Here is an 11,427-nt window from a genome sequence, read left to right as displayed (position 1 = left end):
CAAACATGAATGCAATGACGAGTAAGATAAACCATAATCTACAAAAACCTAATTTAACCTCCTAATGAGTTCATTGATCGATGTAATCTTCGTGGTTTTTGGCATCATGTCTTCATCAATATAATGATTTCTCTTCTTTCAACAAACTAGTTTCCTTTGCAACCTGTAACAAAGTTAGGAAGGATAGAAAATTTCTAAATTATACATGCAATGACCAATAAGTATAATTGAAATTATTACTTTTTACAAATGTTTAAGAAAAATATAATAGTTAGAACCAATATCAAATGAAATATGGAAAAAAAATTGACTCGCCTTGGCATTGAATATTAGTTGAAAGCCAAAGAACCCATTTTCAATAATGCAGTCAAGGGAAGAGCAACAATTGAACCTAAGGAATCAATGATGATACATGCATCAATATAGATCTCATTAACAATTAATCAAATAGCCTAAAATTGATAACCTAAGGAAATAGATAAAATGAATCATCCCATACTATCCAAGTCAACATACCTTTCAACCCACTGCATACATTCAAAACAATAGAAAGATCTCAATCCATATACCTTAGTATGGATTTTAAATCCTGCTGGAGGTTGCAAAGAAGGAAGGCTATTGGAGAGTCACTACTAGGCCAAATCAAGATAATTCACTATTGCTCAAAACATACATGTCAATGATTTTATTTTTACATTAAGCAATCGTGTTGACAACATTTTCCATCTATTACTCCCAACCTAAACTTCATCCATCATCATTTCCAAGGTTTATTAGTACCCATGAGCAAGCAATTGATTTGATTTTATGTATTACTAATTAATATTGTAAGTTGTTATTAGTATAGCAAATGACAATATTAAGGCAATGGTGCAATCATAATTTAATTTTTGTTTTCATATTATTTCATATTTCTTTTTCACACAACAAAGAAGAAAAACTCATTTTTCTTTAGAGGAAGAAAAAGTTTAAAAAAAATATATAATAATAATATTTTGATAATACATTTTTCAATTTTTTTATAAAAAAATCTAGACTTATCATTTATAAAAAAAATTATTTAAATATTTTTACATTTTAGAAAAGAAAAGAACTAAAAAAAGGAAAAACAAAATGAAACTTCTCACTGTTTTTGTTTTTATAATGAAAGGAATTTGTAAGAAAATAATTATCTTTTTTGCTATCAAATAGGATCAAAATAATGCTAAAATTTTTAAAATTTGTGAATGATTAAAAGAATGTCAACAAATTTTATACATAACTTAGTACTCATTCTTGTTTTTAAAAAACAAATAAAAAAAGAAAAGAAAATAGAAAATGTATCCAAACCATCACTTAACTATTAAAATTCTAGTAGTGTACCTGGAGAAAGACCGAAAACCAAAGGGTGAAGAGCTTTAGGGAGACAGAATCCAAGTATCAGAATTGGGCTTCCCTGCAAGTTAGTTAACAAAATTATGGCATTTAATGAGTTGTGTTTCAAGAAGAAAAGAAAATATTAACTTTTTTATTCATCACAAAAAATTAGGAACTTAATTATTTATCAAAGTTAATAACATAATTCATATATGATCCAAAATGGTAAGGAGTTAACAGTCTTAGTTATCACTAACACCTTTAAGAAGCTCTAAAATCAAATCTATATTTGATAAGTTAATTTTTTTAAAAATAAAGAATAAAAATTAAAATTAAAAATTTAAAGGTTTATCTATATTTTTCAAATTCTTTGGAAAATTTGAAATTTAATTTTTTTTTTTAGTTTTAAATTTTATTTAAAACCTTATAACTTTTTAATTAACCATCTAATGCATTCAAATCCTTAAAAATTCCCATGACAAAAATAATTGGATTGGATCATTTATTTTTTATGTTGAGGCTGACAACTCTAATTGCAACTTCTTTTAATATTCATCCTCAATAGATTGAACATCATGAAAAACAATAGACCTAGGAATCTAGCACTGTATAAAGCTATCTAATTACATCATGACACTATTGTTTGAACATCCAGCAGGCAAAAACATCTTAACTTCAATCTGTTTAAGATACATGGAAGAATTCTTTTAAACATTCAGCAAGTAGTGAATTCAATGATCAATTATTTTAAACTTACAAATTGATAACCAGCTTGAAATTTATGTTTTCTATCCAAAACATCAAAACCATTAATGCTCCATTTATCTCAATAAATATTTTATAAAAAGTAAAAAATTTATTCATGGATTTTGAAAATTTAATGAAGAAATCCCAAATTAGAATCAACATTCTTAAATTGTTCAACATAATTCAACACTTAATCCTTCTTTTGTTTCCTCTGTATTACTTTTGTACTTTTCAATTTCATTTGTTCTAGGTTTTTCCCTAATTATACTTATATTTGTTAAATAAAGAGAGAATATAAGAGTCAAGTATCAACATTATTTCATCCTTAAGTTCCCAAATTATCCCTCATTATTCATATATTTGTTAAATAAAGAGAAAATATAATAGTCTAAAATCAACACTATTTCATATCTTAAGTTCCCAAATCATGAAATTATCACCATTCCACAAACATAACAATGAGAAAAAAAAAAAAAAAAAAGGTCATAAAAGTTCCAACATGGTGCCAAACTCCTTGACAAAAACCAACCAAACTAATTGCCTTGATCACTATGAAGGAAAATATGATAATCCTTTTTGCCCATGTATGTATGCAATGGCCAGTTCTAGAGATAGGATTTCAATCACACGGATACCAAAGCACCGTAGGTTACTTGAATCAATAATATCTCAAAAGTCAACAAGAGCACATGGTACAACTATCAAGAATAAATAGTGATAGGATACATAAAACAAAAAACTATAACTTACCTGGTGTAATTCTTTGAGCTCACCCTCAACAAATCTAAAGTTATCTGTGGGGATGTGCCACAGACATCTCTAAAGGCAACTCCACTATTGGGGCATAATACATTAATAAGAATAAAAAATTTAATGAAGTAAATAAAAATGGGTAATTATTGATCTGATACCTTCTCTATCATGGCATCAATCTCTATATTGGGTGGGAATTGGAGCAGTAAAAGATAAACCCTACAAATATAGACACCAAACAATCTCAGCATAAAAGAAAACAAAATTTCAAAGATAAACAAATTGATTCAATACCTTTTTGAGTCCCTCTTTGCAACCGCTATTAAGTGAGATTCTGATACTTTGTTCATTGACGATATGAGCAACCCAACTGAAACAATCCAAGGTCATTGCACAGAATTTGATCATTGACATGTTTCAAAATATTTTACCCATTCCAAATATCAATTAAATTTATGAACAATTTTAAAAATCTATGAATTCTAAATAATTTATAAACAACACAATTTTAAAAAATATGAAAATTTTCAACTTGATTCCACAAAAATGTAAAAACTCCTTCCAAATAGCCTAACCTAGGAAGTCACGAATGTAGTGCCAGCAAAAGTTTTGATGCCAACAATATTAGTTCAAGAACACAAAAATAAAACAATCACACATACGGTACACGAAGTTTTAACATGGTTCGGTTAACCATGCCTACGTCCACGGATGAGAGATAATGATTCCACTATATAATAAAGAATATTACAGAGGACAGAACCAGATACAACTATTGGGTTCCTGAAACATCCCATGTTTCCCCACTCCTTGTATTCATACCTTACTACGAGCCCTCTCGTTCCACCGGGTACCTTTTGTTCTTCCTCACATCTCTATCCACCTCATATAGTCTCTATAGGTCCATCTCCATTTCATAACTTTTTCCCCTTATGACCTAGAATATTTATAGAGATATTTCCAACAACCTTCCTTATTCTATAAGAAAGTCTAATATTACAATAATATATCAACTTAGAAATATTTTATATAATATTCTTTACAAAAAAGGAATCTATACTAATTAGGAATTTGGAACACTTCCTAACAACGAATTCACAATCCACAATCCCAATTTCTAAAATCTTTCCAATTAAAAAATTTTCACTTTTGCCAAAACTTTTTACTTTTCACTATAGGATGTCTAATTTCCATGTCTATGCTGCCTTTAGCAACTGCCATTACCATAAAAATTCCTCTTCTTCCAACCCATAGACTCGTCTCTTTAGTTGGTCGTTTGATCTTTACTACATTGACCCCAAAATAAATCTTCTTCACAAATACAGACAACATTACCTAAATATAAAAAATTCAGCTAACCAGGCAAATTGTGAACCCATACACATTAAAAATTTCAGTATCAAACATCTGCAAAAGACTACTTACCAAGCACCTGTTGAGCAGTCAACCGCTTTCTGGGATCCTGCTCCAACATTTGCCTAACAATGCTCTTTGCATTATCAGAAATTTGCGGTCAAGGTTCCCTCTTAAAATCAATCACCCCCCTTAATATTGCCAAAGCAACACCCTATTCCGTCTCTACAAAAAAAGCCACAAACAAAAAAGCAAACAACTTCACAATCAAATCTAACAATTACAGACATACTCATAATTCAAGAACCACAAAGTATCTGCCCAAAATGGAGGAACTCCACATAGCAAAATATAAAGAATCACTCCAACACTCCATATATCCACTTCAAGCCCATAATTTCGCTTCAAAATCTCAGGCGCCATATAGTACGGACTCCCCACAATCTCCGAGAATCTTTCACTTGCGCCCAACAAAACCTTAAATTTCTATAAACAACCAAAAACCCATAGACAAAGAAGCAAAATGAATCCACGCCAATACCATACCAGGCTGGAAAAACACTGATAGCCCAAAACCTCTACATCTTAATAGCTTCAAAATCATATTTGCATGGGTCTTGAAATGAAAACCTCCACATCTTCTAGTAGCTTCACAAAGGAGATGAGAGCAAGATCTTGAAAATGAAAACCCCCAAATAGCTCTAGTTTACGACCAACTACATGTTGTCGCTTCACAATGTGATGAATCACCTCGAAATTGCCTTAAGTCTCACTTCTTATTTGTTCCCATTCGAATCTATGAGATTCCATACCCTAAAAGTTAAGAGAAATATAGATCGAGGTGTGAATATGGTACTCTTCCAAGGGTTACTGTTTTTGATAGAGAGTGAAGGCTTAGGGTTTTCAAAGGGAGTGAAGGCTTAGGGTTTTTTATGCTCTGGGGGTTTGGGTCTTTTAAGGGCTTTTATACTCACATCTAGTATGGTGTAAGAAAATGGCAAAGGTTTATCGGGTTGTGAAATATGCTTTTTGCGGGTGCAAATAATTCAATGAAGGAAATAAAAAATATTAAATAGTGTTAAAAAGTACATGACGCTTGTGAGAAATGCTAATGATGCGTGTTGATGTTTGTACACAATGACACTTAAAAATAGGCACCAATGTCTTTAAGCTTATTCAACTCAATGACGCTTATAAAAGTGACATAGTAAACAAGCACCAACATTTGTGTATATCCCACTAAATAATGACGTTTTTTTAAAAGCGCCAAGGATATAAGCGTCCTTGTTTTGGTTTTTTTGTAGTAGTGTAAGTTATGACATATAAACCCATTGTTGTATGATCAATATCCTAAAACTTAATAGTACATGTTTAAGACCGCTCTACGTTGATATGCACACCTTAACCTTAATCTTCAATGCATGAACAATATCATATTTTTCTTACATAGCTTTTATGTCATGGTGGTGCATCATTTGGACATGAATGTCTATCTTCAAATATCATATTTTCGAATTGCCCAAATGCGTATAGAACATAAATGTTCACCTATGATAGATGTCAAAAGGGTCCTTCATACTTCATATTTTGGTAAAGGCATGTGCACTTGAATGGATGATTGTTTTACTCTTTTTCTAAGAGAGAGTGCATATATACTTCCTCCAAAATACTTACGGCTACATGTCCCTCGAAGTTGTCACCCTTAAGACGGTGTCTTGATGTTAATACATCTGTGTAGGGTCCAAAATGGACTTGGTACATCTCAATAATAGAATTGGCCTTCCTACAACTAAACACTTTAGTTTTGTGATCCTCATGTAATGAACTATCATTTAGCTAATCATAAAAAAAGAGTAGTGTATACCCTAATAAAGTCTTCACAATAATATGTAAGGCTTCTTATTAAGAATCATCTTCTTCTTGAATTGTACTTTGACTTGCTTATTTTGAGATGTGAGGGTTGCTTGAAGTTTGGCGTATAATATGAAATGGTTTTTTAGCCTATACACAATAATAAAATCATTAATATCCCCTAAACTTTTGCTTTATTATTATCAAAATCATGATTACTCAACCCTTAGGTTAACAACACATACTTCCTCCAAAATACTTATGACTAAATGACCTCTTACACCTTCAAAAGTGTCATCCTTAACATAATGCTCCAATGCTAATTGAGTTGGAAATGAAGCTTGGGAGATCTAAAATGGACTAGGCACATCTCAATCGTAAAATATAATAGTGTGGACCCCGCATTTTGCATGATGCGTTTTCACTCGATGACGAACTCGCTTTTTATTTAAAAAATGATTTATTTATTAAGAAAATGACTTTGAACCGCCATTTATTTTTGTTTTATTTTTAAAGGGTAAACAAAATAAGAAAGAAAACCCTAAGAGTGACTCTTTATTTGGAAAAGGTGGTCTATGAAAAACCAAATGGGGCTCGGGTGTCAAGTTACTTATTGGGAAAGTACGGTAAAGATCGTAGGATCCCTCTAAGTCCCTAAGAACAAGTCTCTACTAAATAAAGTGAGACAGATGTGACAATTGGTGAGTAAATCAATGGATACCAGTGAAATAATTAAATAATAAAGTAAATCATGCATCAGAATAAGCGAAGTGGGAATGAGATTGTACCTTAACAGCAATTAATAGTGTGCTATCATGGAAACAAGGTTAGCTCAAGTATAAAATCATCACATGCATATCAAAGAGCAAGACAAAGATCAATCAATACTCATTAAGCATAACAACTGACAATCAGAAAAGAAAACTCATATGTAGGGCCCCACTAAAACCTAATTTATTTTGCATGAATTAATATCACAAATTTCATTATTTTGGAATTATGAAAGATTCATTAATGCTTATTAAAAAAATCAAAGAAAATGAAAGATTATTTGAAAACCAGAGTAGAATTAAAACTGTTCGAGAGAAAACTAGATTTTTGAGATTTATTTGAAAATTAGAGTCTCAAAGATTACTTGAAAATAGGAGTCTTTGGAGTTAAATTTAAGGATTGGAATTTTGAAGATTAAATTTGAAAGAAATTAAAATTTTGAAAATTTGTTTGAGAAGTACAAACTATGAAAATTAAATTATAAAAATTGGAATCTTGGAAATTATTCGAAGGTGGTATTTTTTTAAAATTAAATAAATAAAATGATGATGATAATAATAATAAATAAATAAATAAATGTGAGAATTGGAATTTTGAAAATTGGAAATTAAGTTCAAAAATTAGAAAATTGGAATTTCAAAAATTGAGAACTAAATTTGGAAATCAAAATTTTTAAGAATTATTTTAAAATGGAATTTTAAAAATAAATAAATAAATAAATAATAATAATAATAATAATAATAATAATAACGAAAATAGCAACGATTAAATAAATAAATGTGAAAACTGGAATTTTGGAAATTGGAAATTAAGTTCGAAAATTGAAATTTTGGAATTTCAGATATTGAGAACTAAATTTGGAAATCGAAATTTTGAAGAATTATTTAAAGATAGAATTTTAAAAATAAATAAATAAATAAAATAATAATAATAATAACGAAAATAATAATGATTAAATAAACAAATGTGAAAATTGGAATTTTAGAAATTGGAAATTAAATTTGGAGATAGGAATTTTGAAAATTTGTTTAAAGATGGAATTTTAAAAATAAATAAATAAATAAAAAGAATTGTTGGGAATATTAGGCTAATCCAACCTATAGTAATCACCCTAGATGGGGGGTGAATAGGGTGATGGTCTCTTTTCGCAAATTTAAAATATGTGAATGAAAGCAATATAAATACAATTGCATATAAATTAAAAGAGTAAGGAAGAGAGAATGCAAACACAAGAGTTTATAGTGGTTCGGCGCAACCCGGCCTACATCCACTCTCCTTTAGCTTCAATCCTGAGCTTGAGGTTCTACTAATTCAAGGCTTCCAAACCAAGCCTTCAAGCAATATAATTGGATTATGGTTCCAATTCACCCTCTCGGACTTTTGGCTTCAAGTACCCTTTACACTTCTCAAAAGATACCACACTCTTGAGAAACTTCCTCTCAAAGGTTTACAAATAAAATGATCTCACAAAAATCTTAGCACAAGAACTTTAAGCTCAATTGATACAAGAAAACTAGGATTGAAAGGTGCACTAAGGATATACAATTTTAGAACAATGGTGCACTCAAAAACGCTCTTCCAATGCTCAAATATAAGGAAGGTTAAGCTTTGAACAATGAAGATTAGAGTCTTTTTATAGAAGAGAAAAGCCAAACTAGCCGTTTGGGGGTTCGATCGGTCGAGCTAGGGGTTGACCAGTTGACTAGCCGTTAGCATTAAATGCTTGGCAGATGACCGTTTGCCTCAATCGGACTTCGACCGGTCCTCGACCGGAACTCGATCGAGAAAAGAAGGCCACTGGGAAAGAGAAACTTTTTGGCCTCCCTCGACCAGTACTCAACCGGATGAGCACAACCGGTCGACCGATTCCTTAATCGGTTGAACCGGTTGAGCCATTTTTTGGCTCAACACCCAATATTTTTCAACTTAAAACCTTTTTAACATAAGTTTGAAAAACATTTAACACAAGGTTTTAGTTGAAAACATAAAATCATCCAATTTTAAAGATATTTAAAACAATATTACTCTTGGATGATTTTGATGCATAAATAAAGAATGAAATGCATGAAAGTCCTAATGCACCAACAACCTTACAAAGAGATCTTATGAAGCTTGAGTCTTGAAAAACTCTTATCTTTGAGGTGGTCTTTTTCTTTATGATTTCTCATTGGCTTGATTTGTCTTTGTGATTGCCACTTTGGAAATTGTCTTGCCTAATTACACTTGAAATATAATCATTAGTTCTAAACCTTGTTTTATTATCATCAAAATCAAGATTAACCAAACCTTGGTTTCACAAGAATAATAATAAAAATGAAAATAATAATTAAATAAATGAACGTGAATATTGGAATTTTTGAAATTGGAAATTTTGAAAAATTGTTTAAAGATGAAATTTTAAAAAATAAATAAATAAATAAATAAAAAGAATAATAATAAAAATGAAAAATAATAATTAAATAAATGAACGTGAATATTGGAATTTTTGAAATTGGAAATTTAAATTCGGAAGTCGGAATTTTGAAAAATTGTTTAAAGATGGAATAAAATAAATAAATAAATAGATAATAATAATAACGAAAATAATAATTAAATAAATAAACGTGAATATTGGACTTTTGAAATTAGAAATTAAATTTGAAAGTGGAATTTTGAAAAATTGTTTAAAGATGGGATTTTAAAATAAATAAATAAAGAGAATAATAATAATAACGAAAACAATAATGATTAAATAAATAAATGTGAAAATTGGAATTTTGGAAATGAAGTTTGGAAACCAAAATACGAAGGAATGATAAATAAAATAAATAAATGAACAAATAAATAAATAAAAGGTGCGATAGTTAGCATTGCAAGCCCAAAGGCGGCCATGCAAAGTGCAGGCCTGAGGCAGCATATCAAAACGAATAGGGCACCCTTAATGTAGGATTCACAACTCATCCACATTAGTTTTCTCTCATTCAGAACGACCCATTGCTGAAGGCTCATTGTTTGTGTGAGAAGTTTAGCCCTATTCATCGTGGCCCATGTTCCCTCAATATTCACATATTCAAACGATGCATTCCCCTTTTCAAACCCAGTACAACACCCAAAAATTTAAATTCAAATACTTAACTTCTCCAAAACTCACCAAACGCATCTTGTAGGTCGTGCCCATGTGCTTATTCATATCTCTAACTCCCCACTTTCTGCTTCCCCTAATCCTCCCTTTCACCACCAGTGGCGCGCCTCTGGTGCATAGGATCACAAGGAATTTTCACCTTTGCTGATTGGCGAAGACGTCCAGGATCTTGGCTTCCATCCCTTCTTCCTCGTTTCCAGATTCTGTGTGGCTACACCGACAGATACTGGTGTCGGCATGGATCCTGATGTTGGAGAGACTGTCGACTAGAATGGTGCATGCTCCCTTAGTTCATCCAACAACTCCGTTAATGATTCGACTACTCTCTTAAAAGCCAGAAGAGCTGAGATTGCGGAGCAGAAAAACCAAGTCGCTAAGATCACCGTCACCGAAACAATGACATTCAACACTTCAACGTGACGACGCGTGAGATTCCATTGCGAGAGTTGAAGCGAAGAAAGTGAAGATCCAACTGACGAAGTGAACTGAGAAGAAACAAACGACCGCAGCTCAAGCGATGCTGCATTACTAAGTTTCAGAGACAGACACGTGAGACGACGAAGTGGTGGCCCGGTGTTGGACAACCATCAATATGAGGAAAGGTTTCCGGTGAGGGTATGGGCATCGCGTGGCTTGATTAAGTGAGTAGGATAGTGAGAAAAGTGAAGAGCGATGGGCATGAAGGATGGGAACGTGGCAGTGAGGGAAAATGGGTATGAAAAATGGTAAAGACGTGAAGAGTGTTTAGCTTAGGATTTGGGTCCATGTGCGTGGATGAAGTTGATGGTGAGCATATGTTGAAGGGTTCGGGTCATGATGGGTATGAGGAGATTTAGCATTCAAACGGGAGGGGATTGGCGGCGTCCATGCAGGTCAATCACATGCTCAAGGGGTTCTTGGGTAGGCATGAGCCTAGGATTTTCATGGAAGCTTTGGACGGATTCTAAGAAACAGAGCAGGTTCCAAAGTTATGCTAAACTCTTTTTCCTGTTGTACCCAGTGGGTGGGGCAAACAGTGAGCACTTATGCGATTAAATGAATATCAAATTCCGAGAAAACAATCCGATATTTCACTCATTTATAAGAGAAATCGAAGAAACAAAAAGAAGAACAAAATAGAGCAAGTGAAGCGAGCTTAGGCTCAACAAAGTCCAATCCACAACAAATGATGTTCAAGATCGGCAATAGCAAAGAAGGAAAAATAAAAATAAAATAAAATAAAATAAATCCAAAAGCAAAGACATCCAATACGACTATACCTGAGTTTCTCCAGTGAAGCTCTTTCTTGCTTCCTTTAGCTAGTTTTTCTCTTGCTGCTCAAAACCTCAGTGTCCGAGCTCACCTTTTCTTTTGTAATCTCCCCAGCAACCCCAAAAACTAGCGAGCCCTCCTTTCCACTCTTTCTTCATTTCCTGGTTTTCTTCTCCATCAAGCCTCCAACCACTCTATTGTGCATCATTCAGAAAATATGTCAC

At 32.1% G+C, this 11,427-nt stretch overlaps 1 long non-coding RNA gene across 1 annotated transcript; it reads right to left on the bottom strand.

The window, feature by feature from the left end:
- Window positions 1-314: 314 nt before the first annotated feature.
- On the bottom strand, window positions 315-2,923 carry LOC117925514. Its single transcript, XR_004652984.1, has 3 exons — window positions 2,854-2,923; window positions 1,363-1,435; window positions 315-391 (listed from the first exon to the last, which is right to left on the bottom strand). It is a non-coding gene; the product is annotated as an uncharacterized LOC117925514 (long non-coding RNA).
- Between the last annotated feature and the right edge of the window lie 8,504 nt (window positions 2,924-11,427).

Source organism: Vitis riparia, chromosome 1, assembly GCF_004353265.1.
Source record: "Vitis riparia cultivar Riparia Gloire de Montpellier isolate 1030 chromosome 1, EGFV_Vit.rip_1.0, whole genome shotgun sequence".
NCBI lineage: Eukaryota > Viridiplantae > Streptophyta > Magnoliopsida > Vitales > Vitaceae > Vitis > Vitis riparia.
The sequence above is the reverse complement of the archived record's forward strand: the minus strand, read 5'-3'. Positions and strand labels throughout refer to the sequence as shown.